Source organism: Canis lupus, chromosome 6, assembly GCF_003254725.2.
Source record: "Canis lupus dingo isolate Sandy chromosome 6, ASM325472v2, whole genome shotgun sequence".
Classification (NCBI taxonomy): Eukaryota; Metazoa; Chordata; class Mammalia; order Carnivora; family Canidae; genus Canis; species Canis lupus.
Window position 1 is genome coordinate 4,065,425 of NC_064248.1, and position 25,884 is coordinate 4,091,308.

Here is a 25,884-nt window from a genome sequence, read left to right on the forward strand (position 1 = left end):
AAACAACTCAGGTTGGCTTATAGTAGGGTTAGCTTTAGGCAAAGCTTGATCCAGCAGCTCAAATAACTGGGAATTGGTTTCTCTTGGTCCCATGGAATGATAGCTTCCTCCTAAAGCTTCATATGGTAGCCTCACCTCAACTCACAAGTCTCTTATCAAATAAAATAAAATGAGCAATGAGCCCTAAACCTCTATGGGGCCAAGTCCAGGCTGAGGGTGTTGAGGCACTCACTTTGGATACAAAATTTAAATGGACACCCAAAGCACTCAGCAATCAACGTATAGAATACTTTCTTGCTCTATGTAAATAAATAAAAATGAGTGCAAAAATCCATGATGAACAAAATATCAAAGATTTTTTAATTTTTAAAAAAACTTTATCTTAATGTCTACCCCCAACGTGGGGCTCAAACTCATGACCATAAGATCAGGAGTCACATGTGCTCCCGACTGAGCCAGCCAGCTGCCCCCCAAACATCAAAGATTTAAATAAAGGAAGAAAAATAAATAAATAAATAAATAAATAAATAAATAAATAAATAAATAAATAGAATCAGCTGAAGAAGGATGGTTTCTTCCAGTTGGTGCAGCTAATGTCTCTTTTTTCTTCTGGGCCCTGACTGCATTCTGCTCCATCCAAGAACCAACTGCCGTGATCAGAGGAATGGGACACATCCCCTGGCTAATAAGAGCCCAGTTGTGGAGTTGGGGGTAAGGCCAGTCCTATTGCATCCAATCAACTATGAATGAAAGAACTGACTGCAGAAAGAAGGACCATAAAAATCGGGGTATCGTCACTCTAGGAAGGGAGCATGGATCTCAGGTGTCAATGAGGTATCACTTTAGTCATTACTTTAATCAACTGATTCCATATTTTCTCCAGCTCCTCCCCTCCAAATCTGTTACTTTGCTCAGCTATTACAAGTTGATATTTATCACGACTGTCAGAAACCTGGGTTCTGTCTATTTTGCCTCCCTACCATCAGTTGGTTTGGTCGGTTCTAACAAGGTCAAGAAAGAAGAGGTGACCATATGGGTAGAAGGGCTCTAGATGTTTTGGTACCCATGGATCTATGCTGTTTGAGTGCGTGTGTGTAGGGGGATCACTGATATTGCCGCCTCCAACATCTTTGGGTCTGTGTGTTGTCATCATAAGAGTAGGAGTGTGTGTGCATGCGTGCGTGTGTATGTGTGTGCAAAGCCATCAAAACAGACACTGGTTTACGCATAACAGGAAGGCTTGTGGGTGGTGGTTTTGTTAGGGGCAGGAAGTGAGCTTTTCCTTAACTGAGCAATCCAGACTGTCTAGCTTGGGGAAACACCCTTGGGCACAGTGGTGATTGTCACAAGCACATTCTCAATGAGGTATTCATGAGTGTCTCTGAAGATAAAGATGCTGTTCACGCCTATGCCCTGTGTGTGCGTGTATTTCATCGATCGAAGGTGTTTTCAGGTGTAATAGCCCAGCTCCTTAGGCAAGGCTGGTGTTTTTACATCCTCTTTTAACAGAAAAAGAAAAAGACTCAGGCTTAGATATGTTGCAGAAGAATGTAACACCAAGGATGAGTAAGTAGAGAGTGGCTGAGATCAGATTCAGATCGAGATCATTCTGGCCCCGAGGCTCACACTCCTTTTGCTGTCTCTGGCCCTAGAGATATTAGACTGAGAGTCAGGAGGGCGGGTCTCCTCCCACATGTGTAACTTGCTGTCCTGCCTTGGGCAAGTTGCTTTCTCTGTCTGGGCCTTGTGTTCCAATATATATCGTGAGGGTCACTTTTAAGTTCTGCTTTAAACATTTTTTTAGAACTTTTATTTATTTATTTGAGAGTGAGGGAGAGAGAGAGAGAGAGAGAGAGAGAAAGAGAGTGGTCATGAGCAAGGAGGAGAGGCAGAGGCAGAGAGAGAAGCAGATTCTGCACTGAGCAGGGAGCCCAACCCAGGACTTGGACCCAGGACCCTGGGATCATGATCCAAGCCGAAGGCAGATGCTACAGCAGCTGAGCCACCCAGGAGCCCTAAGTTCTACTTTGGCAGGACTTTGCTTTACCAGTTCAGCAACCCTTTCCCAATGTGGGAGCTGTTGGACACCCGAGGGACTCCTGGGCCTGCCAGCGAACATGGTTTGTAGGCCACTGCCCTAGACACAAGCCTTTCCAGTTCTATCATTTCACAGCCACAGTTCTGAGTGTTCCTTGAAGGAACCAGAGAAGCAGGGAAACGAAGGAACTGGAGACATTCGGTAAATGCAGAGAGAGGAGAGAGCGCTCAGGAGCCCTGGGTGGCCGGAGCAAACACTGTGGGAAACCCAAGCCATTGGGAAGGAGGTGGAGGGCCCACCATGAACTTCAATCACAGAAACACATCTTGGCGGTCGTTTCCTGTCTTGTTCTCTGAAAGCCTTTTTTTTTCCCTTTTTTTTTTTTTTTTTTAGGATGGGGAGGGGCAGAGGGAGGGGGAGAGGCAGGCTTTATGCTCAGCTCAGAGCCCAACACAGGGCTCGACCTCCCAATCCTGAGATCATGACCTGAGCTGAAATCAAGAGTCAGTCATTTAACCAACTGAACCCACCCGGGCACGCCTGTTTTTCTCCTTTTTGCAGACACCTTTGTATTCTTCTAGAACATTGTCATTGTCCTCTCTGTGAGTTCAGAACCTGTTTCAGGGAACATCAGGAAGTGTTGGTGTGATAAACGTTAAAGTTGATTCGACCGGGGAGGGGCTAATGAGGCTATTAAACCAGTTTAAAAACGGGTTGGTTTCAAGAGCTGCAAGGAGTTGGTAAATAAAAATAAATAAATAAATAAATAAAAGGAAACCGGGGATCCCTGGGTGGCGCAGCGGTTTGGCGCCTGCCTTTGGCCCAGGGCGCGATCCTGGAGACCCGGGATCGAATCCCACGTCGGGCTCCCGGTGCATGGAGCCTGCTTCTCCCTCTGCCTATGTCTCTGCCTCTCTCTCTCTCTGTGACTATCATAAATAAATAAAAATTAAAAAAATAAAAAATAAAAAAAATAAAAGGAAACCCTTTCTTTTTAGTTTTAAAACAAAATCCATAACGGCTTTTCTTCATAAACCGCAATTATTTTTAAATAGCGCTGATGAATAATTTAAAGACCCACTGGGCGAGGCAATTAGTTTTAAGTGTGGATTAATTGCTTTCTTTATCATACTCCGTATTCCTTTTTTTCTTTGCATAATATGGACAGATATTTTATCTTCTTTAAAAATATTTTGTGTCTTCTAAAAAGTTCTGATAGGTAAAAAGGAAATTTTCTACAACCTTTATAAAATGTGAAGCACATGCTTCTGAATCTGTGCCCATCCTTGCTTTGGGGGCACGAACAAAATCTTAGAGTTTTCTCTTGCCCTGCTGTAACCCAAAAGGCGTTCCCTGTGGCAATGGCTATCAGCCTTTTGTGAATGTGACCCTCAGTGAGAAACTGGCCCAGTACAAATACCTACATAGACACAGTCACACAAGAGTTACATAGAACAGAAGTTCTTGAATAGGATACTTAAACCCTTTTGCATGCCCACTAATGTTTTCTACTCCACACCACTTAAAACATGGTCCAGCATGGGAGCTTTTGGAGGAAGGAAGTAGGTTTCCGGGGTGGGTGGCTGAGTTCTATTTCTTGTCCGGGAGTGGAATTATAGGGACTTTTACCTTGTGATAATAAGTCACTAGGTGGTACAATCATTGAGTATAGTTACCTGTACTTGCGTCTGATTTTGCTATAATAAGGTTAATAATGTATGTTCTAGCAGTTTGAAAGACACCGTTCCAGGAGCGCAGAAACCTGAATGAACGGTTTTGTTCAGCTTCCTGCTGATCTTCGTTTTGTTTTCAAACCAGACAAAGAGGGCAGCCCGGGTGGCTCAGCAGTTTAGCGCCGCCTTCGGCCAGGGCTGTAATCCTGGAGACCCAGGATCGAGTCCCATGTTGGGCTCCCAGCAGGGAGCCTGCTTCTCCCTCTGCCTGTGTTTCTAGCTCTCTCTGTGTGTGTCTCTCATGAATAAATAAATAAAATCTTAAACAACAACAACAAAAAAAACAAAAAAACAAAAACAAAAACCCAGAGAAAGAACTAGAAAATCCAAGGGTGATTTTAGGGACCATAGGGAGCATAGCAGAGCAGCAGAACCTCCCCTCAGGCCCTGCTGCAGGCTGAGGGAATGGTGAGTGTGGGGAGAGCTTGAGAACCAAATCCGTGAGTCTCAATTTCTGAGCCAAGTCTATCCCCCTACTAGTGGCTTTTCTGAGTCATTGGTCAGGCCAGGTACTGAGCCAGATGGGACTCCTTCAGGTTGGGGTCTATAGTAGTTTTCTTTGGAAGGAGACATTCATACACAGAAGACCCAGCATGCACGAGTGAGAGAGAGAGAGAGAGAGAGAGACCAAGAGACAGAGAGGGAGCATTTTACTGTCATGGACTTCAAACTTTGTCTTTTCTCCCCTTCAGAAAGAAGTACATTCTCTTTAATCTTCTGTGTGCTAACCAGTTCCCTTTAATTGGTGCCTAGGAGTTAACATTGCATATTTATTTCCCTCATTTTATTGATCTGTCTTGAAACTGTCTTAAAGAACTAATCGACCTTTAGGATACAATGTCTGGAGCATGATGAGAGCTGAAGTCTTGGGTTCTAGCCTTGGTTCTGAGCTGCAGTAGCTTTATGGTCTTGGGTAAAGGGAAGTGGATGTCTTTTCATTAATCAGGAACAATCAATTTTACTATTTTTGTTCTCCAAGGACACAATGGCATGAGCTTTTCTCTCTCAAGTACCTTAGTTTTTTATTTAGTGTTAAGACAAATTATTCAGAACCTGCACATAAGGCGAGTGGCATGTCCTCTGAATGTCATGCACAGCCACAGCCCCACTGACGGTAGAGAAGATATTTTTGTATAACCTTCTGCTTACTATTGTTTAAAGATCCAGATATGTTAACGTGGAGCTTTTTGTCCCCAGAGAGACAAGTAATTTCTATATGATTGAATGGATAACACCAAATGTTACAGTTTATTACCTGGTTTAACTTTAAATGGTTTTGTATCTAACCCAGAAATCATATCCCAACATTTCTTTGGTAAAGTGTCTTTAAATATCTAGCCCTTGCAATGCTCTTTCAGTGAGTCTTAATGTATTACTGTTTTCTTCATTAATTAATGAATTGAGTCAAACCTTTGACATATGTTCATTTTATATTTACTCAAGAGTCAAAGTTTTATCTTTTTGAAAATTATGCTTTTTGTAGGCTGCTGTACAGAGGTGCCTAGGTGGATTAACCTGACAGAGCTGATTAAACTGTGTTGCCTGAGATGAGCATCTGAAGGGCAATGTGAGCCCAGGCTTGTCTTTTCTCGCTTCCACAATGAATCCCAAGTGACAATAGAACTCTATCTAACTTGGCTGGCTTTCTGTTTCTCTAGATTTCTTCTTTCTTTTTTCATACTTTCAGATGCTGGATTTTTGTTTAGATTCTCATTTGTTGTTCCCATTGTGGGCACTGTAACTGGGAATTTGGTTCTACCGTGCAACCATTTGCTGGTCTCTTGTGAACAGACAGTGGGTATCTATTCTCTAGTGGTAAGACAGACATTTTCATTTGATGGTCTTTAAAAAAAAAAAAAACTTGATGTTTATTTGTGAGCACAAATGACATACCAATGTCGTTTCTGAATCAAATTCAATTAAAAATTTCAATTAAGAATTTCATGTTCATTAGAAAGAAGAGTTAAGATCTGAACAGGTGGATTTTTAAAAAATAATATTTTATGCATTTATTTATTTATTTTAGAGAGAGAAAACGTGAGTGGGTAGGCAGAAGAAGAGAGAGACACAAGCAGACTCCCTGCTGAGTGCGAAGCCCAATGCAGGGCTAGATCTCACAACCCTGAGATGATGACCTGAGCTGGAATTAAGAGTTGGTCCCGTAACCGACCAAGCCACCCAGGGGCCCCTGGATTTTTGTATTTTGGGGATTATTTTTCACTGGAGGCTGGGTGAAGCTGTAGCCCTGAAGCCATGAGCTCTCTCTGTGTCTGGAGGCCTATTTGTCTTTGGTTCAGAAACAGCCTTGGTATCTCATTGTTCAAGTATGAAAGCTTTTCTTACCTCCAGGTCAAATTGTTCCATCTTAAAATCAAGGAGCGGTGGTCCAGCTAGTTTTCAGAAATTGATAAATCTTATATAAATTTCGTACCTTCCAAATTTCTTTTCTAATAAAGAAACCTCACTTTCAAGTAGTAGATTTTTTTAAATGCTCCTTAATGGCAATGTTACCTCATAAATACTTTAATATAAGAACCCAAGATCACATAGTTAAGATAAATCTTTGGAAAAATTAGACTGGTTTAACAATTTTGGTTTAAAAAATAAGAAATAAGTAAAGATCTTTTCCTCAATTTTATTAGTTTGGAGATTTTGTTAAACATTCTCATGAACTTCCTAGCCTTTTAATATTGGTTTACTGATCAAATAATCTAACATCACTCCTACATGGCATTTAAGATTCTGAAGATAATAAAGTTTATTTAACTAACTCGGATGGTAATTCTGAAAAGAGTTTCTATCACAGTATGTATGCTCTGTAGTACACCAGGTTGGACATACTTTACAATGTCCTCAGGTAACTTGAAACCCTGAATTAATACTATATTGAGTTATTTGGTAATTATCATTTACCTAGATAATTTGTAAGAATGAATAATGAAACATTAATTACTAATCATAATTTTAAATTTATATGTTTGACTTATTATTTTTATATACTAAAGAGTGTTTATTTTTTTATTTTTTTTAAATTTATTTATGATAGTCACACACACAGAGAGAGAGAGAGAGAGAGAGAGAGGCAGAGACACAGGCAGAGGGAGAAGCAGGCTCCATGCACCGGGAGCCCGACGTGGGATTCGATCCCGGGTCTCCAGGATCGCGCCTGGGCCAAAGGCAGGCGCTAAACCGCTGCACCACCCAGGGATCCCTAAAGAGTGTTTATAATTTTGGGTCATTTTAAGGCACCTGGCTCATTTTTATCACATGAAGGAGGAGCAAAGAGACATGTAAGCATAGATAGTTCAGTTATATCTATTTGTGAACTTTAATAGTTTACAAAAATGTTTATGTACAACAGTGACTTTTCAATGACCTTCCTTCCAGTTTTCTCTGTGAAATTATTTTGGTTCAAGTGAGTTATTTTGATGAAGTGTTATGATTAGCATTGGTGTTAGCTACTCTAACCCTTCCCATTCAGCATCATCCTGGAGGTGCTAGTCAGTGCAAGAAAAAAGCAAGAAGAAATAAAAAGCATACAGATTACAGAGAATTGATAAATATCTTCACTTTCAAATGGTAAGGTCTCCTACATAGAAGATCCAAAAAGGATCCTAAAACTAATAAACGAGTTATTCAAGGATGCAGGATACAAAGTCAATATATAACAATCAGTTATATTTTCATATGTATTAGTAATGAACACTTGGATTGAAGCTTAAAAAGCCTTACCATTTACATTGGCACCAAAACCCAAGAAATACAGAGGTATAAATCAAAGTAATTAAGTTAAACATTTATTTGCTGAAAATTATAGTACAAAAGAATAAGAAAAGAAATAAATAGATGTTAATGGATGGAAAAAACTCAATATTGTGAAGATGTCAATTCTTCCCAAATTGACCTATAAAGTCAATGGAACTCTAATCAAACCCAGAATGACTACTGTAGAAGTTATCAAGCTAATTCTAAAATTAAAGAGAAAGGCAAAGAATATAGACGAGCCAACGTATATTTTTAAAAATAACAAAGTTGAAAAAAATAAAATGTAAATAACACAGTTGGAAGACCCATACTCCCTCACTTCAACATTTATTTTAAAGCTACACTAATCAAAACAGGGTGCTGTTGGCAAAAGTTCAGACACATCGGTCAATGGAACAGACTAGAGAGTCCAGTTGGAGACCCTTTCTTCTACGGTTAATTGAGGCTGACAATGGTACAAAGGCAATACTAGAGAAATTTTAGTTTTTTCAACAAGTACTGTAATAACTAGACATCCACATATGAAAGAATGACTCTCAGTCCATATCTTGTGGAAAGCACAAACTACAAAACTTATAGAAGAAAACACAACAGAAAGTCTTTATGATCTTGGGTGAGAGAATAATTTCTTAGATATGATGCTTATAAACTATGGTTCCTAGAAGAACAAAAATGGTAAGTCGTACTTGATTGGAATTAAACACATTTGCTTTCAGAAGACACTATAAAAAGAATGAAAATGCAAGCCACGTATTAGCAGAAAATGTCTGCCAAATACATATCTGATAAAAGACTTGGATCTAGAATATACAAGAACTCTCTAAACTCAACAAAATGGAAAGAAACAGCTCGAATTGAAAATGGTCAAAAGATTCGAACAGACTTTACTAATGAAGATATGGAAGGCAAATACGCATATGAAAAGATGCTCATCATCATTAGTCTCTAGAGATATGCAAATTAAAGCCAGCAAAGATACCAGCGTATAATTATTAGAACAGCCGAAACACTACCACCAACAACAATGGAAGCCAACCAAGCAATAACAATAAAAACCTGACAATACCACGTGCTAGTGCAGATGTGAAGCAAATGGAAGCCTCCTATGTTGCTATAAGAATGAAAAATAGTACAGTCACATTGGAAACAGTTTGGCAGTTAAGCATTTACTTACCGTAAGACCCAGCAGCCTCACTCCTAGATATTTCTGTGTAACAGGAAAACTTAACATTTACACAAAAACCTGTATGAGAATATTTGAGTCTTTATTCATAATTGCTCAACGAAGGGAACAATCCAAGTGTCCTTCAGCTTCCAAACGGATAAACTGCTGTTCATCTATACAATGGAATACTACTTAGCAATGGAAAGGAACAAACCACGGAGGCACACAACCACACATGGAGGAGGCTCAAGTACGTTATGCTAACTGAGGGGAGCCAAACTCAAAAGGCTACATACATGCAGTAGGAGTCCATTTATAGAGCATTCTGGAATAAGCAAAAGTATAGGGACAGAAAAGATATCAGTGGTTGCCAGGGGCTGGGAGTACAATGAGGGGTTAATTGAAAAAGGGTGTGAGGGGATTTGGGGGTATCTGTAAAGAACTGTTTTATGTCTTGACTATGGTGGTGGTTACCCAATAATGTATTGGAGCTCCACAAAGAAAGGATGAATTTGATTATATAAATTATACCTCAAAAAATAATATTGGTGCTCAAAAGTATACAAGGAGCAATAGTGATAGAGAAATTGAACTATGTATGCAAGGTGATGGAATTAGGTTTTGTTTTCACAAGAAAAATAGACAGTTGTTGATTTGTCCTAAAATGTCAGTGTGTTCCAGAATACAAGAGCTTAGTGAATATGTACAGCAAGATGTAGAGGATATGAAAGCAATGGATTTTATTTGTCTAGGTTTTATAATACCAGAGTCTGAAAAGAGGATACAAAATGTGTTAAAATTTTGGCAAAGTTTGCTCAATTTTGATGGGCTTATTCACAAGATTATGTAAAAGAAAAAAAATTCATGTAAGCTTTTCTGCTGCTACTATATTAGCTCATAACTTTAATTTGGCATTCTCTCTGTGAAAATGATAAATAGGTTTTACAGCCCTTATCCATCTAGATAGCAAAGATTCTGGGTCTCACTAGAATAATTTGCTGGCCTTTATGTTGACTTTATCTCATCTTTGATTATCTAAAAACTAATAACAACAACAAAGGCCAAAATGTCTTCACTCTAAAGAAGCTTGGGTTGCTTACAATCATGTTGCCTTTAAAATATTTACAAATATTATATTGCCACCTAGATTAAATAGGTAACCATATAGTTTCCCCTCAGGCACCTGTGACCCCGCCTTAATCAAGGCATTGAATCTCCTTTGATAACCCTTGATCTGGCCATATTTGAAACCTAAATTGAGAAAAATAAAATGACATGCCCAGGATATTTTTTTACATCAGAACAATATTTTAGGGACACCTGGGTAGCTCAGGGGTTAAGCGTCTGCCTTTGGCCCAGGGCATGATCTGGGGTCCCGGGATTGAGTCCCACATGGGGCTCCTTGCATAGAGCCTGCTTCTCCTGCCTGTGTCTCTGCCCCCGCCCCCTCTCTCTCATAAATAAGTAAAATCTTTAAAAAAAGAAACAATATTTTAGATTTTCAAGAGGTCCCTTGGAAATCATAAGGGTATGTTATTTCACCCTGTAAAAAACAGGTGCTAGAAATAATTACGGTGTTTTCATTTTGCTTTACTCCATACCTTTCAGTTAATTCAACATTATCATAAGAGTTACATGGCAAAAACTGTCAAAATCAAACTGTCAAATGTTTAGCTTTCCCTAGGTTAAGTTTCCATATTTAAGAATGTTATTAATTCAAATATTTCAGAGGTTGTATAGAAATGCCCCGGAGATTGGTCAATATTCTTGCTATCCATAACATGTTCTTACCCTCAGGGGAAACAGCAATCAAAGTCTGATGAGATACTTATGCACTCTACCCTGGTATAGAATTTTCTTCTCCATTCTGATATTATTGATCACTGTAATGAATTAACCATGGTCATTCAGTTTCATAATCAAAGAGGCTTCTGCTTTCTTCTGATGCTTGCCCAAAGGTTGTACAGCCTCATATTTGTGTCTTCAACAAGAAAGGTCAGCTGCAGAGCCTCCAGGAAAAAGGATCGTACCAAATACAACTCGGTTTAAGAATAGATCTTGGGTACAGGTCTCTGAGTGGATGTAGCCGAAACAACTTTCAGATTGTATCAGTAGACCGAGTCAGAATTTCAAGGACTCTAAAGAAGTCTACTGTATGAAACCAGATTGCTTACCCAGACCCAGCAAAATGAGAATTAATTACATGGGACCAAATGGACTGGTGAGGGAAATTTAATTTGTGCTCTGTTTGCAATACTGTGGATGTTTTTTTAATGTTCTATATTTTATATATTTTATGGACATAGATGAAAATAGGAGAAAGTCTTTTCTCCTTTATTCTTCACTAACCCTCGGTTTGGTAGACTATTTTTAAATCAAAGGGAAACCTCTAATGGTATCGGATTCTTACCTGATTCCTCAGAGTTCAGTAATAAATACTTTTACGGAGTCTCCTTATTTTTTTATGGCAATATAGTTTCTGCCTGAGTTTGTAAGAATCTGTCCTCTTTTTTTACCAGACTATAATTGGACAGGTCAATTGTACAGCCAAGGCCATAACTGGATGTCAGATTTGTGCAGGATTCTCATTTAATTAGGTATGACAAACGCACTATTAAGGAGAATTACTGCTATGCTTATTTTATGGCTGCCCTATGGCGTACTTAGATTAAATATTATTTCTGGGTGTGTCTGTGAAGATGTTCCTGGGTGGGGTTAGCATTTAAATCAATAGACTCCATAAACTAGATTTCCTTCCCCCATGTGGGCAGCCATCATCCATTCTGTTGAGAGCCTAACTAGAGCAAAAAGGCAGAGGAAGGAAGACTTCATCCTCCTCTTGCTCCCAGGCTGCCTCCTAGAGCGAGAACATCAGCTTTCACCCTGGGACTGGGATTTGTACCATGGGCTCCCCTTTGGATTCAGACTAGAATTACACCACTAGCTTTTTTGAATATCCAGGATATAGACAGCAGATCACGGAACTTCCTTGTCTCCATAATTACATGAATCAATTCCTATAATAAATATATTTTTTTAACATATACGTACATCCTATTGGTTTTGTTTCTCTAGAGAACCCTGACTAATACAATTACTGACCTGCTAAGTGGAGCCAATGCCTACAAATCACTCCCAAGGAAACCAGTGTGATATCTGGCTTACAGTCTCAGCATCACAGCTAGTAAGGAAGACCACCTCCTGGTGGCAGGGGAGCTGCACAGATTTGGAAGCCCTCAAGAAGAGGGGAACCCACTCGCCAAATATAGGTACACATACCACCAGGTAGAAGCTGGTGGAGAGACTGCCTTGTACTTCCTTTCCTAGGCTGGAGATGAAAAAGCAAAATAATAGAGGCTTTCAAACACTCAATCCAAGATATTTTTTAAGATTTTATTTATTTATTCATAAGGGACACAGAGAGGCAGAGACACAGGCAGAGAGAGGAGCAGGCTCCCTGCAGGGAAACCAATGTGGGACTCGATTCTGGAACCCTGGGATCGCTCCCTGGGTAGACGGCGGACACTCAACTACTGAACCACCCAGGCACCCCAATCCAAGATTTTTTATTGAAAATTTCTACACAGAAGTTGCTCCATACTGAAGGGCTCTAGATTTGCAGATTTAAGAAGACATGCATTATTAATAAACACCTTTTCTGCACATATGTGAACAATCGGACCAAACATACTGACACCAGCCTTTTTTGGGGATTATTTTTGATACTAGGAGGATGGTAGAGAGACTGCTGAGTTATCCAAAATTTGGAAATAATGTCAAAAAGAGGTTGAAATGTTCTTTCAATACACTACAGGAACGCAGACCCACGCAAATATAGAGGAGTTTATCTTGTTCGATTTATTGCTTAATATTGATTAAAGTTTAGATTTAGTGAAGTTACATGTTAACTTTTATAGATTTTTGTCCAGCAGAGTTACAAATGATTTCTGTCCAATGAAACAGATAACTCCAAAGTTTATAGCTTGTCGCCTTCGTGGACATTAAAGGGTTTGTGTCTAGTCCAGAAATTCTATCCTAATAGCCATTTAATTAATTGCCCATAAAGACTTGGTGCCTTAAATGCTATTTGAACCAGTCTCAACATCTCACTTGTTCCCTTAGTAATTAATGAGTAGAGTAAAATTTTGACAAGTGTTCATTTTATAGTTGCATGAGTTATGATTTTAAAATTCTGAAAATTATAATTTAACATAAATAAAGATCTGTCTTTTCCTTCTTTGTGATCTCAGAAACAGGGGAAGGGATCCCAAAGTCAGTGTAACTGAAATGATGCAATTTCAGAAAAAAGCAAAGAAATTTAAAGCAGGTAGATTTTGCCACAGTCATTGTGTGGGTTTGGCTAAGCTTTTTGGAAAAATGTGTTAAAAAATCATTCACGGGTTCCTGGGTGGCTTGGTTGGTTAAGTGTCTGACCGCAGGTCATGATCCAGGGTCCTGGGATCGAGTCCTGAGTTGGGCTCCACACTCAGTGGGGAGTCTGTTTGAGGTTCTCTCTCTCTCCCTCTCCCTCGCCCCTCCTCCTCAGTCGTTTTCTCTTTCCCTCTCTCTCTCTCTCTCTCTCATAAATAAATAAATAAATAAATAAATAAATAAATAAATATCTTTTAAACGAAAATCATTCAGGCTCACCTGGGTGGCTCAGTCAGTTAAGTGTCTGGCTCTTGATCCCAGCTCAGGTCTTAATCTCAGCATTGAGTTCAAGCCCCATGTTGGACTCCATTCTGGATGTGGAGCCAACTTAAAAAAACAAGAATAAAAACAACTAAAAAGATAAAAAAAATCATTCATAGACTACCTTCATGAACCACCTAGATGTCTCAAAATGAGGTACCTCTAATCCTCGATGAGGTATGATATCATCATGATATCCAAACTATTGTTTGACACAGAGATCTGAAATTATCCATAGTGGATCCTAAAAATATCTGTTGAATAAGTGTCAATACAGCATCAGTGCCCTCTAGAAGTAGAGAGTTAGTGTTCTTTATAGTTGGACCCCTTGGCCTTTATATTCACCTGTTCCAGAATTGAGTTTGCCATACCCTCCTGGACATGTTCTGTTGTTAGCCTGGCTTGTCACATGGGGCCCATTTCTCTGTCCTCACATAGTCTTGGACAGTCTTTAGTTGATTCAAATTCACTCATTTTTCCCAGGCCAGAGCTTCCAGCATGGTGTGTCATTATGATTACATTGTTTATGAACAGACAAATGCTGGCAAATCCAGGGAAGCTTAGCAAGTTATTTGGTTTATTAGGGTCAGGTAGTGGAAGCAGAGTGAAGAGGAAGTGGATTGAATGGCAGCTGGGCTCAGATTCTCCTCCAGTTTGCAAAAATGACCAAATTCACCTCATTCATACTTGTTCTACTCTTTTTTTAAAAGATGTATTTATTGATGAGAGACAGAGAGAGAGAGAGAGAGAGAGAGAGAGAGAGAGGCAGAGATACAGGCAGAGGGAGAAGCAGGCTCCATGCAGGAAGCCCGACGTGGGACTCAATCCCAGGTCTCCAGGATCACGCCCTGGGCCGAAGGTGGCGCTAAACTGCTGAGCCACCCGGGCTGCCCTTGTTCTATTCTTAATACAGGAAAATAAAATGACACCGCTTGACTATGGAGGTGAGAGCTCTTAAGCACACAGTCTTTAAGAGAAACTTAAAGTTAAAATCCAGTCACTTTGGGGGAACAAATTAAACTGCATTCAAATGCTCAAAAGAAAGGGTTAGGAGGAGGCTGCTACAGGCACCCAGGAAGTAGGTGATAGTGACTTGGACCAGGCTTGTAGCAGTGGAGCATGGTAAAAAATGTCAAGTTCAATAATGTGTATTTTGGAGGTACAGCCAAAAGAACTTACTGATGAATTCATGCAAGGTGTAAGGGAATGAGAGGAATCCAGACGATACCCAGGTTTGGTCTAAATGACTAGGTGCCACCCGATGATGGTGCCCTTTACTCCTTTACTGATGTGAGTTGGTGGGGGGTGCATGGCAATGTGAGCAGAGAGGAAATATATTTTTGTTTAGGACATGTCTGTTTGGGATGCCCTTGAGACATCCACATGGAAGCATTAGAACAACTGGAGCTCAGAGGCTAGGGACCTCCCCAGGCGGGGAGAGAAATGTGAGTTGTCAGCCCATTCAAAGCTGTAGGATGAAACATTATGCCCTAAGAAAAAGGTGTCGATGGGAAGAGAAGAATGTGAGACTAAGGCCTTGGGGATGTCCTACCTGGAAGAGTCTGAGAAAGGAGGAGGGCCTGGTGAAGGAAACTGAGAAGGAGTGATCTCTGAGGTAGTAGGAAAACCAGGAAAATGTGGCATCCTGAAGCCTAGAGAGGAAAATATTTCCAGGAAGAGTGTTCAGCAATGTCAGATGCTACTGAGAGCTTAGAGATGGGGTAAGGAGAGACAATTGACCATTCACTGGCCTTGGCCTGATGTAGGTCATCAGTGACGTTGCTAAGAATCCTATCAGAGAAGAGATAGGGAGGCAAGCTCAATTTATACCAAATGGTTAATAATACAAGTTTTGGTATTAGCCAGAAAACAGTAGTAGCCATTAATTATGACTCAATATGTACCAGGTGTTTTACAAAAATTACCTCATCTGATCATTTAAGCAACTCTGTGAGCTTGCAGTGCCATCAGACTCACTTTATAGAAAAAGAAATCGAAATTACAGTATGTAAACAAACTAGTGTCACACCCCATCAATGGCAAAGCCAGGATCCACGCAGAAGCTATTTGACTACCTTAACCATTTTGGTAAACTGCTTCCTATAGCCTGGGTGGCTCAGTGGTTGAGCATCTGCCTTTTCCTCAGGGTGTGATCCCGGGGTCCTGGGATTGAGGCCCAAATTGGGCTCCCCGCAGGGATACTGCTTCTCCCTCTGCTGTGTCTCTGCTTCTCTCTCTGTGTCTCTCATGAATAAGTAAATAAAATCTTAAAAAAAAATAAAATTCAGCTGCTCTATCAGCCCACCTGTATAATTTTGGGTGGCACTTAACTTCTCTGTAAGATTCAATTTCTTACATATTTCATAAAATGGATATATTATATAGAGAGAATGCTTGTGAGCATTAGTTGGGTTATTGTATGCAAAGCCTTATCACAGAGCTTGACCCACTGTTATTATCTGGTGCAACCTCGTCATTTCACAGATAAGGAAGCCAAACCCCAGAGAGCTCAGAGTACTTGTCAGAAGTACATGGAGTGTCAGAGGAAGACTGTGCAAATATCCTGACCTGCTCCAGAGCTCTGAGCTGTAAGGACCTTTGACCAGTTATCTTTCTAGGAAGCTCCCTACCTAGGGACCAAAATACTCTTTGATATAGTTCCAATGCACTTGTGAGCTACTCAAAACAGTTCCCGCTCAGGCAACAAATAACTCACCATGTCATTCCCTGCCTGATGCCTTTTGAAACAGCACTGTTCCCATGAGTGCTCTGTCACTGGAGTGACAATCCCTCATGTTGTACATCTCCCCAAAGCTGACACTCTGCTTTTGTGTTTTAAAATGCCCAAGACAGATCACAGAAAGTGCCAGTTCATTCCAGAAAGCAGATGGGTATCCTTTATGCTGCCCTGTGGCTAAGTGGGGGAAATGTCTGATAATATTTATTTATTTATTTATTTATTTATTTATTTATTTATTTATTTCCTTTTCAATCTACCCCAGTTGTGGTTTGGTTAGGATAAAAGTTCTGAAAGATGGACTTTGATTTCATAGAGTTCTAAATCTTGGAGGTTTTCATGGTCCCTTAGACTCAGAATCATGGATGGCAACTGTAGAAGGGACTCAGAGAGTAGCTTTACTACTTGGGGTTGTGGGGGACTGTGAAACCCCTTTGGGAACTGTGTAGCAAGGTGAGGCGGGGTTAGAACTCTGGCTTCCGACCCTAGCCCTTAGTAGAATAACTTTGTCTTTATCTGCTTCATACACAAGGCTTGCTGTAGGAAAAGCGTTCTCATTTAAAAATCATTGATCTAATCTAAGTTTATTATCTTATAGAGATGGAAACTGAGGTCCATGTAGGCGAACAGAGTTGTCCAATATACAAGAGTAAGCCCATCCCAGAATTTAGACTAGAGCTCAAGTCACTGACATGCCACAGAGATTGGTTTCCCCACTCAGGAGGACTATAGGTTGGCTTTAACTTTTGACCTAAGTTCCAGCATGGGGATCAGTGATATTTTCCTGTGAAGGGTTAAACTATCAATATTTTCAGTTTTACAGGTTATGCAGCCATGGACAATATGTACATGTTTAACCATGTGTGTGTTCCAGAAAAACTTTACAAAAACAAGCATTGGACTTGGTGCTTGGCATGTAGTGGGCTGACCGCATTGTAGCACTGCGAGAAGCAAATGGGGTGTGGATCAGTAGCAAGAGATCACACACATACACAATAAGAATGGATTAAGGATTGATTGATTTCCTTGAAAGCTCAGCATGTTGGAGGGATGGACAGCAGACCCGGTTATGAAACAATGGACAGTTTATAACAGATGGAAGGGGAGGACCAGGTCTGCCTGAGGTCATGGGTGGGACATCTGAGAAGGCTTCACAAAGAGCACTTCGAGTCAGCCTTGGCCAATTTCGCCAGGTCTGGAAGAGGCAGACCATCTCAGAGAGAGGAAAAAGCACATGGAAAAACCTGGCAGGTGGGGGTGGGGTGCAGAGGTTAGGACTTGTTGGGGTGAGAGGCTGGGGGAAGATGGTAAAAGTTCTATGAGTCCTGTGGAGAAGGCTGAATTTTATTCTTATGGATGATTGGGAGCCATCGAAGGGGCTTTAAGCAGGGGGGTGATGTGAAAATGAGGCATTTCATAGAGATGGATGTAGCACCCTGGGGTGAATAGAATGTTGAGGTTTGGGGCAGGGAGATATTAGCAAGTTACTGGAACTATCCAGGTGAGAGATGATGGGTCAGGGTTAGCAGCAATCTGGACAGTTGCTACTTCCCCACAAACACGACTGTCTAGAAGGGTCTGTGTAACAGAACAGATGTTTTTTTTTTTTTTTTTTTTTTTCCAAAGAAGGTACTCAAATGGCCAACCGGTACGTGAAAAGATGCTCAACATCATTCATCATCAGGGAGAGGAAAATCAAAACCACAATGAGATACTACCTCACATCTGGTAGGATGGCTGTTCTAAAAAAAAAAACAAAAATAAACAACAAGAGATAACAGTGTTGGTGAGGGTGTGGGGAAGGGAACCCTTGTGCACTGTTTGTGGGAGTGTAAATTGGTGCAGCCACTGTGGAAAACGGTATGGAGTTTCCTCAAAAATTAAAAATGAGATCTACTGTATGACTAGCTGTTCTACTTCTGGGCATATATCTGAAGGAAATGGAACCACTGTCTCAAAGAGATATCAGCAGTCCCACATTCATTATAGCATTATTCACAGTAACCAAGGTATGGAAACTAAATGTCCACTGACAGATAAGTAGATAAAGAAAACGTAGTGTATGTCTACAGTGGAATACTAAAACCATAAAAAAGAAGGAATTCCTGCCATTTGTGTCAACATGAGTGAAGCTTGAGGGCATTACGCTAAAAATGAGATAAATCAGACAAAGAAGGGCAAATACTGTATGATCTCATTTATACATGGAATGCAAAAAGGCCAAATGGATAGAAACAGAGAACAGATTCTTGGTTTCCCAGAGTAGGGGGAAATGGGTGAAGGTGTACAAAGTTCCAGTTATGAGATTAGTTACTTCTGAGGAGGTAATGTACAGCATGGTGATTATTAATGATGATACAGTATATCATTGAAAGCTGCTAAGAGAGTAGTTTTATTATTTTTTCTAAAGGTTTTATTTATTTATTCATGAGAGACACACAGAGAGAGGCAGAGACACAGGCAGAGGGAGAAGCCGGCCCCATGCAGGGAGCCTGAAGTGGGACTCGATCCCGGGACTCCAGGATCACGCCCTGGGCTGAAGGCGGCGCTAAACTGCTGAGCCACCCAGGGATCCAGAGAGTAGGTTTTAAAAGTTCTCACTGCATACACACAAAAATTGTAACCTGAATTGAGGTGATGGGCCACCTTGGTGGCTCAGTATGTTAAGCATCTGCCTTCAGTTCAGATCATGATCCTGGGGTGCTGGGATGGAGCCCCGCATCAGGGTCCCTGCTTCTTCTGCTCTCTCTGACCCCTGCTTGTGCTCTCTCTCTCTCTCTATCTCAAATACATAAAAACAAAATACTTAAAAAAATAATAAAATTGAGGTGATAGATGTTCAATTAACCTCATCGTGGTAATCATTTTGCAACATGCACATGTTTAAAATCACTGCGCTGGCCACCCTAAACTTACATAATGTTACTTGCCAATTACATCTAAGCGGAGCTGGGAAAAAAAAGAAGTAAAAAAAGACAAAGGTCTGTGTATATAATAGGCGATGCATGTTTGATTGACTATTGATTGACTCAGAGCCAGGAGACTTAAATTTAATGCCTATCTACTTCTCATGAGCCATGTGAAGTTGGGAATGTCATTTAGCCTCTCTGAGCTTCAGGCACCTCATCTTTTGAGTGGTGATTATAATACCTCCTGCCAAAGATTGTTGTGAAGATTAAACAGGATAATGTATGAAAGCTCCACTTTCAATCCTGGGTTTTTTTTTTAATGTACAAATACATAGCAAAGTGTTTTTCTTTTAATATAAATGGAATTCTCAAAGAGATTAAGCCTGCAGAGAGATTTATCCTTACAGTGATAGGCGCTGCTCTTGAAGTTGTAATCCACTGTGGAAATCGGGGATCATTTTGACATTTCTCATGGATCATCAGGATATCCTCGAAGGCCAGAGAATAGGTTTTAAGATGTCTCCAAGGCTGGAATTTTAATAAAATGTGCATTCCTTGTAAATTACACTGCTCACATGAAAATTTGCTATATGCTACAAATAGAGATTGCTGCTAACCTTGATGCCAAATGAGGATTGCATTATTTTAAATTTGATTGATGCCATTCTCTTGTGCATTCCTGGAAGAAATATAGTGAAGTCAGGTGACTCCCTACCAGTCTTAAGTGACACTTAGCATGATGGTTATTCAATAAAGATGTTCTTCTTAAATGTGTAGGAGGCACCCGCGCAACTAGATTCAATTGCACACTGAAGGGTGTGCATATTCATTCTTCCCAATTGTTACCGAGAGTCCAATTTTAATTTGTTTGCTATTTCTGTTATTACCAAGCCCTACTTAGTATACCCATTGAAAGTCCTTAAGAATATTAACAGGGAATCCTCCTAGAATTGCTACGGAGTTTCTAAATGTTTGTGAATTACCCTGACAAGCTTTTAGTTCTAACTCACATTAAGTAGATTTCATTATTAACAAGAATATGTGCAAATTAAAATGAGTCTATTAACATCTTAAATACACTGCATTTTTTAAAAGAAAGCAAGTGGGAAAAAAATTGAGAGAATGCATTTTGCAAAAACAAAGTTGCCAAAAATAGAGAAAAGAAACCAAATTTAACCATACTAATAAGGACACCCTGATTGTGTTTACAACCAAGTACTGAGAAATATTATGAAGAAGAAAGTCAATTGGACCAGAAATCTGGGGCCTGAGTTCCAGTTTTAGGTCAGTTTAGAAAACAAAAACAAAAACAAAAACAAAAACAAAAACCATACACCGATCTGTCAACAGTCTAATTCACCATATAGACAATTTGCCAAATAGAAATTCAGAGAATTTCCTCAGACTGTATTTGTTTTAGTTGGAGGATTGCTTTAAAAAACATGTTTAGAAGATTTTGGTGAGGTTTTAGGTGACTGGCTTTCCTTTTGCCTCCAGAACAAGAGTTCAAGCTCTGTTCCTGTCCCAAGCTGCCTGTGGCAGGAGCTCGCGTAGCGGAATCAGAGCGGGGAGCCCCTCTGCAGGAAGAAGCGTGAGGCAAGGGGCAGCTGATAACCAGGTCTGGGCTACGCACCCCATCAAGAGCTCCTAAAGGAGCAGAAGGCAGAGGCCAGAGACGGCCGAGGGGCAGAGTCCAGAGGGTACAGATGGGGAAGTGCAGAGCCCTGAAAGGAGAGGACGAGCCTGGAGCAGACGGCGGACTGGGACTGCCCAGGAGTTCAGTACGAATTGCTGTAAATCTTATCAGTAGTGAAAACTGGAGCAAGTTCCTGATGAATTTCAAAAATGTCATTTGGTGACTTGACATTTGGTGGACTGACATTCAGTGCACTGGCTTTTATCAAACTGACCAGCAAGCTTGCCATTCGATGAACTGGTTGTTCAGGAACCAGACTCAGCCCCAGGCTGGGAGGCTGGGGGGCATGGCCCCGGCCAACGCAGCCCTCCTCCGGGGGCCTCCCCGCGGAGCGGCAGGGCCAGAGCAGGTTGGAAAAGCATGAGGAAGGCCCTTCTCCGGAGAGGTGCCCTGCGGGGAGCGGGAAGGCCCAGCAACGTAGGCTCCTGGCCTCGAACCCCCAAACCAATCAGGCCTGCCCTCTTTTACCCTATGAGGTTTTTATTTGGGGGGGGGGGGATATTTCACTGTTAACAACAGAAACACATTTTGACATCAAACCACTAAAAAATACCGTCATGCATTCCTGGGGAGAATTATAGTTAATACTTTTGGAGCACTGGCTAGATCTATCCCGGACAGTACGTCCTCACTCTCACTCCTGCCCTTTGAGGAAGGTGACTGTCATCCTCACCTGGCAAATGAGGAACTGGGCTCCGAGTGGCACCAAGTCAGGGTCCCTGACTTTCTGTAGAAAGCCACACATTCCCGAATGTCTCCAGGCAAGCAGCAAGTGCCCTGGTGCGGCTCTTTTGATCTCACTCATCTGGGGACTTCCTAGGGGACTTTGGGCGGCCTTTTGGAGCACTTTGCAACTTGGCCTTGAGCTGTGTTCCCCAGCGGCTACAGGTCCCCCCAGGTGAGCGTGGTCAGATCACCCACTGGGCCCTTCCTGCTCCCGAATGGGTCTCGCTGCCTCTCCTGTGTCTTTCTCGGCTGTCTAGCCTCATTCTCACCCTCGGCGGGAAACCGACCTATACTTAGGGGCACCGTGGCGGGGCAAGGAGGCGCTGGCCCCCGCACACCGATCGACAAGTCGGCGATCAGCAATCACCGGGCCACAGGGTGCCAGCGCTGAGCTCCGAGATGCAGCGCCGGGCGACAGGGACAATACCGGGGCGACACTTACAAATCTGTTAGGAGAGTGGACCTTCCGTTAACTCCTCACCGCGAGAGAACAAACACAGAAACAAACGCTGACACAGAGCTGTCCCCTGGGATCCCAGCGCTGTGCCTGGGGGTTGCTTCAACAGGTACGACCCTGGAGTTCTGGGGTCGCAGACTGGGAAACTGAGGCACGGGAGGGCAGTCACCTCCTGAGTCACACAGCTGATAACTCCCAACCACCTGTTGCTTCCCCACCTCTCGCTGCTGCACTCACCCCCGAGCCCTAGGCCACAGGACCCCCCCGCCCCGCCCCAGCACCTCTTCCAAACAGCTCATAGTCCTTTGGCTCTTGGACTCGTGTGTTTGCGATTGTTGAGTTCGCCTCTCAGAGGGTATTTCTTCCCTCTCCCGCTAGGCCGTGTGGCTCCCAAGGCACCTTCCCTCATCCTGCTCCCCCAGGGTGTCACCGCAGGACCCAGCACGTTCTTGCGCATCCTCAGCCGGGCCTGAAGGCCGTTTCTGCCCAGGAAGTTCTGTCCTTCCATTTGTCTTTATTGACTTGCAGGGGGATCTGTGTGGGGTCCTGCTCCGTGAGTGCCTCATGGGGTAACCAGGGCCCTTCATCCGCCTGCTCAGCATCCAACCCAGGTGTCTCCAGCCAACAAGTCAGTGGCTCTGAGTCCCCTCTGCTTCCCTCCCAGCCCCTCCTGCCCTGGCAGGTGACCTTGCCCTTGCCCTTGCTCCTGCCTCCAAACAGGACTGGTTGTCTGGGCCCGTCTCCCTAATGCCCGACCCCACCTCCCTGTGGGCTCACCTTGTTCTAGGGGCCTCTCCTCACCACTAACCATTGCTATTTGGGGCAAAGATTGGGGAAAAGACTGTGGGTCACATTTTTTTTTTTTTTTACCTTCATAAGGATGTACTTTAACCAAAGCCAGGATATCCAAGAGGGAGGCCAGAGGGATCCATGAGACTGAGGGGCCGGAGGTGCTGTGCTCCTGGACACCAGAGGAGAAGTCAGAGCCGAAGCCCCACCATTCACTTCCTCCTCAGGAACACCTGCCTTGGCTGCTCTATCCACTGTGGTAGAACAATGGCTCCCCAGAGATGCCCGCATCCTAATCTCTGGAACCTGTGGATGTATTAGTTAACAAGGCAAAGAGGAATTACGGGTGCAGATGGAATTAAGGTTGCTAATAAGGAGATTATCCTGGATGATCTGAGGGCCCCGGGTGATCAGTGTCCTTAAAAGTGGAAGAGAGGATCAGAAGAGATGTCAAGGGAAGGGCTCAGCTCAGTATTGCTGGCTTTGAGGACAGAAGAAGGGGATCATTGGGCAAGGGAAGCAGACAGCCTCTAGAAGCTTGAAAAGACAAGAAAAGGAATCCCTCCCCCTCCACTAGAGTTTCTAGAAACTAGTGTGTCCTGCCAGCACCCTGAGCTCAGCCGGGTGAGCTCTGTGGCAGACTTCTGACGGGCTGAATTGCAAGATATTAAATTTGTCTTCTTTTTAAGCCAGCAAATTGGTGATAATTTGTCACAGCAGCAGTAGAGAACTCAATCTATAAGCCTTAAATACTCACAATTTGTGAACCTTTTGTCAATCAGAGGAAAATTCACATTTTAGAGTTTACCTATTGTTGGTTTTTAGATTCGAAACAGTATCCTGGACTGCAAACGTGGGTGTCTCCTATTTTTTTTTTTGCCCATTGTTCGGGCTGGTGGAACTGCTTTCCAGCGGTTTTCAAATCTTGCTATGATTTTCTTAATCTGTGTAAAAAGTTAAGCTCTGGTCAATCGGTCAATTTGGTTTTGCCTCCGAAAACTCTCTCAAAAAGCAGTTTCGTATTTGTATTTGAACCAACTTTGTTACAATTGTGAAAGATAGCCCTGGTTGCTAAGAGAAGCTGCCAGGGTGTTGCCATGGGAACAATTGTTTTAAAATCAAGAATAACAAGCTCTAACCCGAATGAGCTAAGGTAGGGAAGGCAGGGGAGACAGCTACCCCTTACCTGCTCCTGATTAGGGAAAACAGCCTGGGATTTCCTGCTGATTCCAGAAGTCCTGCAGACATTGTCCTGCTACTCGGAAGGGCAATAGTAAATGCACAGCTTTCAGGTTCAGGCCGAGTCGGGTCTGAATCCCTGCTTTGCCCAAGCCACCTGCAAGACCTACAGTAAGCAACAGGACGACTCTGGGACTCCTTTGTGTTAATCATGAAATGAGGATGACAATAGTACTTACCTCCTGGAGTGGCTCTGATTACATGAGACAACACACCCAATTTGTCTAGCACAGAGCCTGGAAAGTAGTAAGGTCCTCATGGTGCTATTACAGTTAGGCAAGAGGGCATGGCTGCTGGTCTCTAGATAGATCCTCCAAACCAAGTTGGAGGAGTTGCTTTTTAAAAGATTTGCAATCCAGCAGGCCGGGCAAGTGGTCCTCCTGCATGTTGCTGGTGGGCAACTCAGCCCCCATGAGACTCACCTTGAGTCAGCCACACCTGAACTAGTCTAGTCTCTATCCGGCACAATGAGCAAGTCCAGTGCGCTCGTGCTCTGCTCTCCTGGCATCACTGTCAAAGCTTTGACAAGCTTGCTGACAACTTCTGTCCTTCTCTCTGCAGGCCAATAACAAGCAGTTTATGTGCTGGTGGCAGCCAAGGCACCAGCTTTGAGGAATGGCTGTCTAGTCACCCTGGGCAGCAGCTGTTTGATCTCTTGATTTCACCCAGGTGATGGTCAAGAAGGACAGGAGGCAGCGTGAGACCAGGGGCAGGCTGTAAGCAGGCACAAGGACTTTGAAGACTGGCTGACCAGCTTGCAGAGGTGCCACCATGAAGGAAAGTGCTTGAAGGAGTTGGGGGAGCCAATGTATGATGTGGAGCCTGGAAAGTAGCTTCAGGCTGGATTGCACTGGGAGGACTGGGCAGGAGAGGCAGGGGAGGAGGACCAGCTGTCAGCAGAAGGACCACAAGGGGACAGGGTAGGGTAGCAAGGATGGAAGAGGTGGGCCTGGGTCAGCTCTTTCCTGGTGTGGACATGTGTCCCTGCCTCAGCAGACCCGAGGGCAGTGGTAAGATGTTGGAGAGACCCCTGGCCAGTCACCCTGGGCTACCAGAGACACCCATCTCACCACCAAGTAGAAAACCAGCCTTCCTTTAGACCTTGAGGAGAAGTTTCTGGGGCCAGAGTCAGGAGATGTTGTCCCTGTCAAGAGTAATCAGTCTATTGCTGTCTGAGGTCAGAACTGTGGAATTACGTAGGTGACTTTTCACATTGGCTGCTGAAAACCTTCAAGCCACACGTCGGCCCAAGTGGAAGAATCGTGGAGGCACGCACATTTGTTTGATTTTGATTAAGTCCTAGATTTGCTTCATATTCCTACTCTGGTCTGTCTTTCTCACTTACACCTTAAAAATGTTGGATCTTGTTTCTGAAATAAAAAGATGCTTTGAAATTCCATTTTTCTTCATTTTACAAATAAATTTTTTCTCATTGTGAAAATAGTATAAATCCACGGTGTAATTTGTGATCAAATCTATCTGCGGCTGTAGTATATCGATAGTATCCTAACTTATGCTATATCTGTAGTGTAATTTATAATCATATCTACAATCAAAATAGCACAATCCTTGTGCTAAATAAAAAATTTAGGGAAATATAAGAAAAACTCTTCTCTAGTCCTACCTCTATTAACATTTTAGAACATATGTCACCACTGAAATGGAAACCAGTCTTTGGCCTTGATGGGAACTTAATGGTCCAGCTGTTCAGGCTAGGGAGGATTCCCAACACGAGGGTTTACTGTTGGAAACGTCACTGCATTCAGGAATAATGTCAAAGGCCTGACTGTGGCAGACTGTGTCCCCAGACAAGGTGGACACCCAAAAAGACCTGAGCTAAAACCCATTCAACAATGGGCTCCTTTTTTTTTAATGGATATTAAATATAGCCGCTGGTTATCCAATTTATTTTATTATTTAATTTTTAAGGATTTTATT

The 25,884-nt window shown here is 42.3% G+C and overlaps 2 long non-coding RNA genes across 4 annotated transcripts in view; one reads left to right on the forward strand and one right to left on the reverse strand.

Annotated features, from left to right (window-relative positions):
• Positions 1 to 23,797, reverse strand: part of LOC112646114 (uncharacterized) — a 36,639-nt gene extending 12,842 nt beyond the window's left edge. For 2 of the 3 annotated variants that reach the window (XR_003127472.3, XR_003127471.3), the window contains exons 1-4: positions 23,516 to 23,797; positions 22,789 to 23,013; positions 19,657 to 19,718; positions 19,445 to 19,567 (exon numbers count right to left, since the gene is read on the reverse strand). This is a non-coding gene — a long non-coding RNA (uncharacterized LOC112646114). Of the gene's footprint in view, positions 1 to 19,326; positions 19,568 to 19,656; positions 19,719 to 22,788; positions 23,014 to 23,515 lie in introns of those variants that run through there. The other variant, XR_003127470.3, reaches the window with a different exon arrangement.
• A 69-nt stretch (positions 23,798 to 23,866) lies between these two features.
• Positions 23,867 to 25,396, forward strand: LOC112646115 (uncharacterized). Its single transcript, XR_003127473.2, has 2 exons — positions 23,867 to 24,057; positions 24,508 to 25,396. It is a non-coding gene; the product is annotated as an uncharacterized LOC112646115 (long non-coding RNA).
• The last annotated feature ends 488 nt before the right edge of the window (positions 25,397 to 25,884 follow it).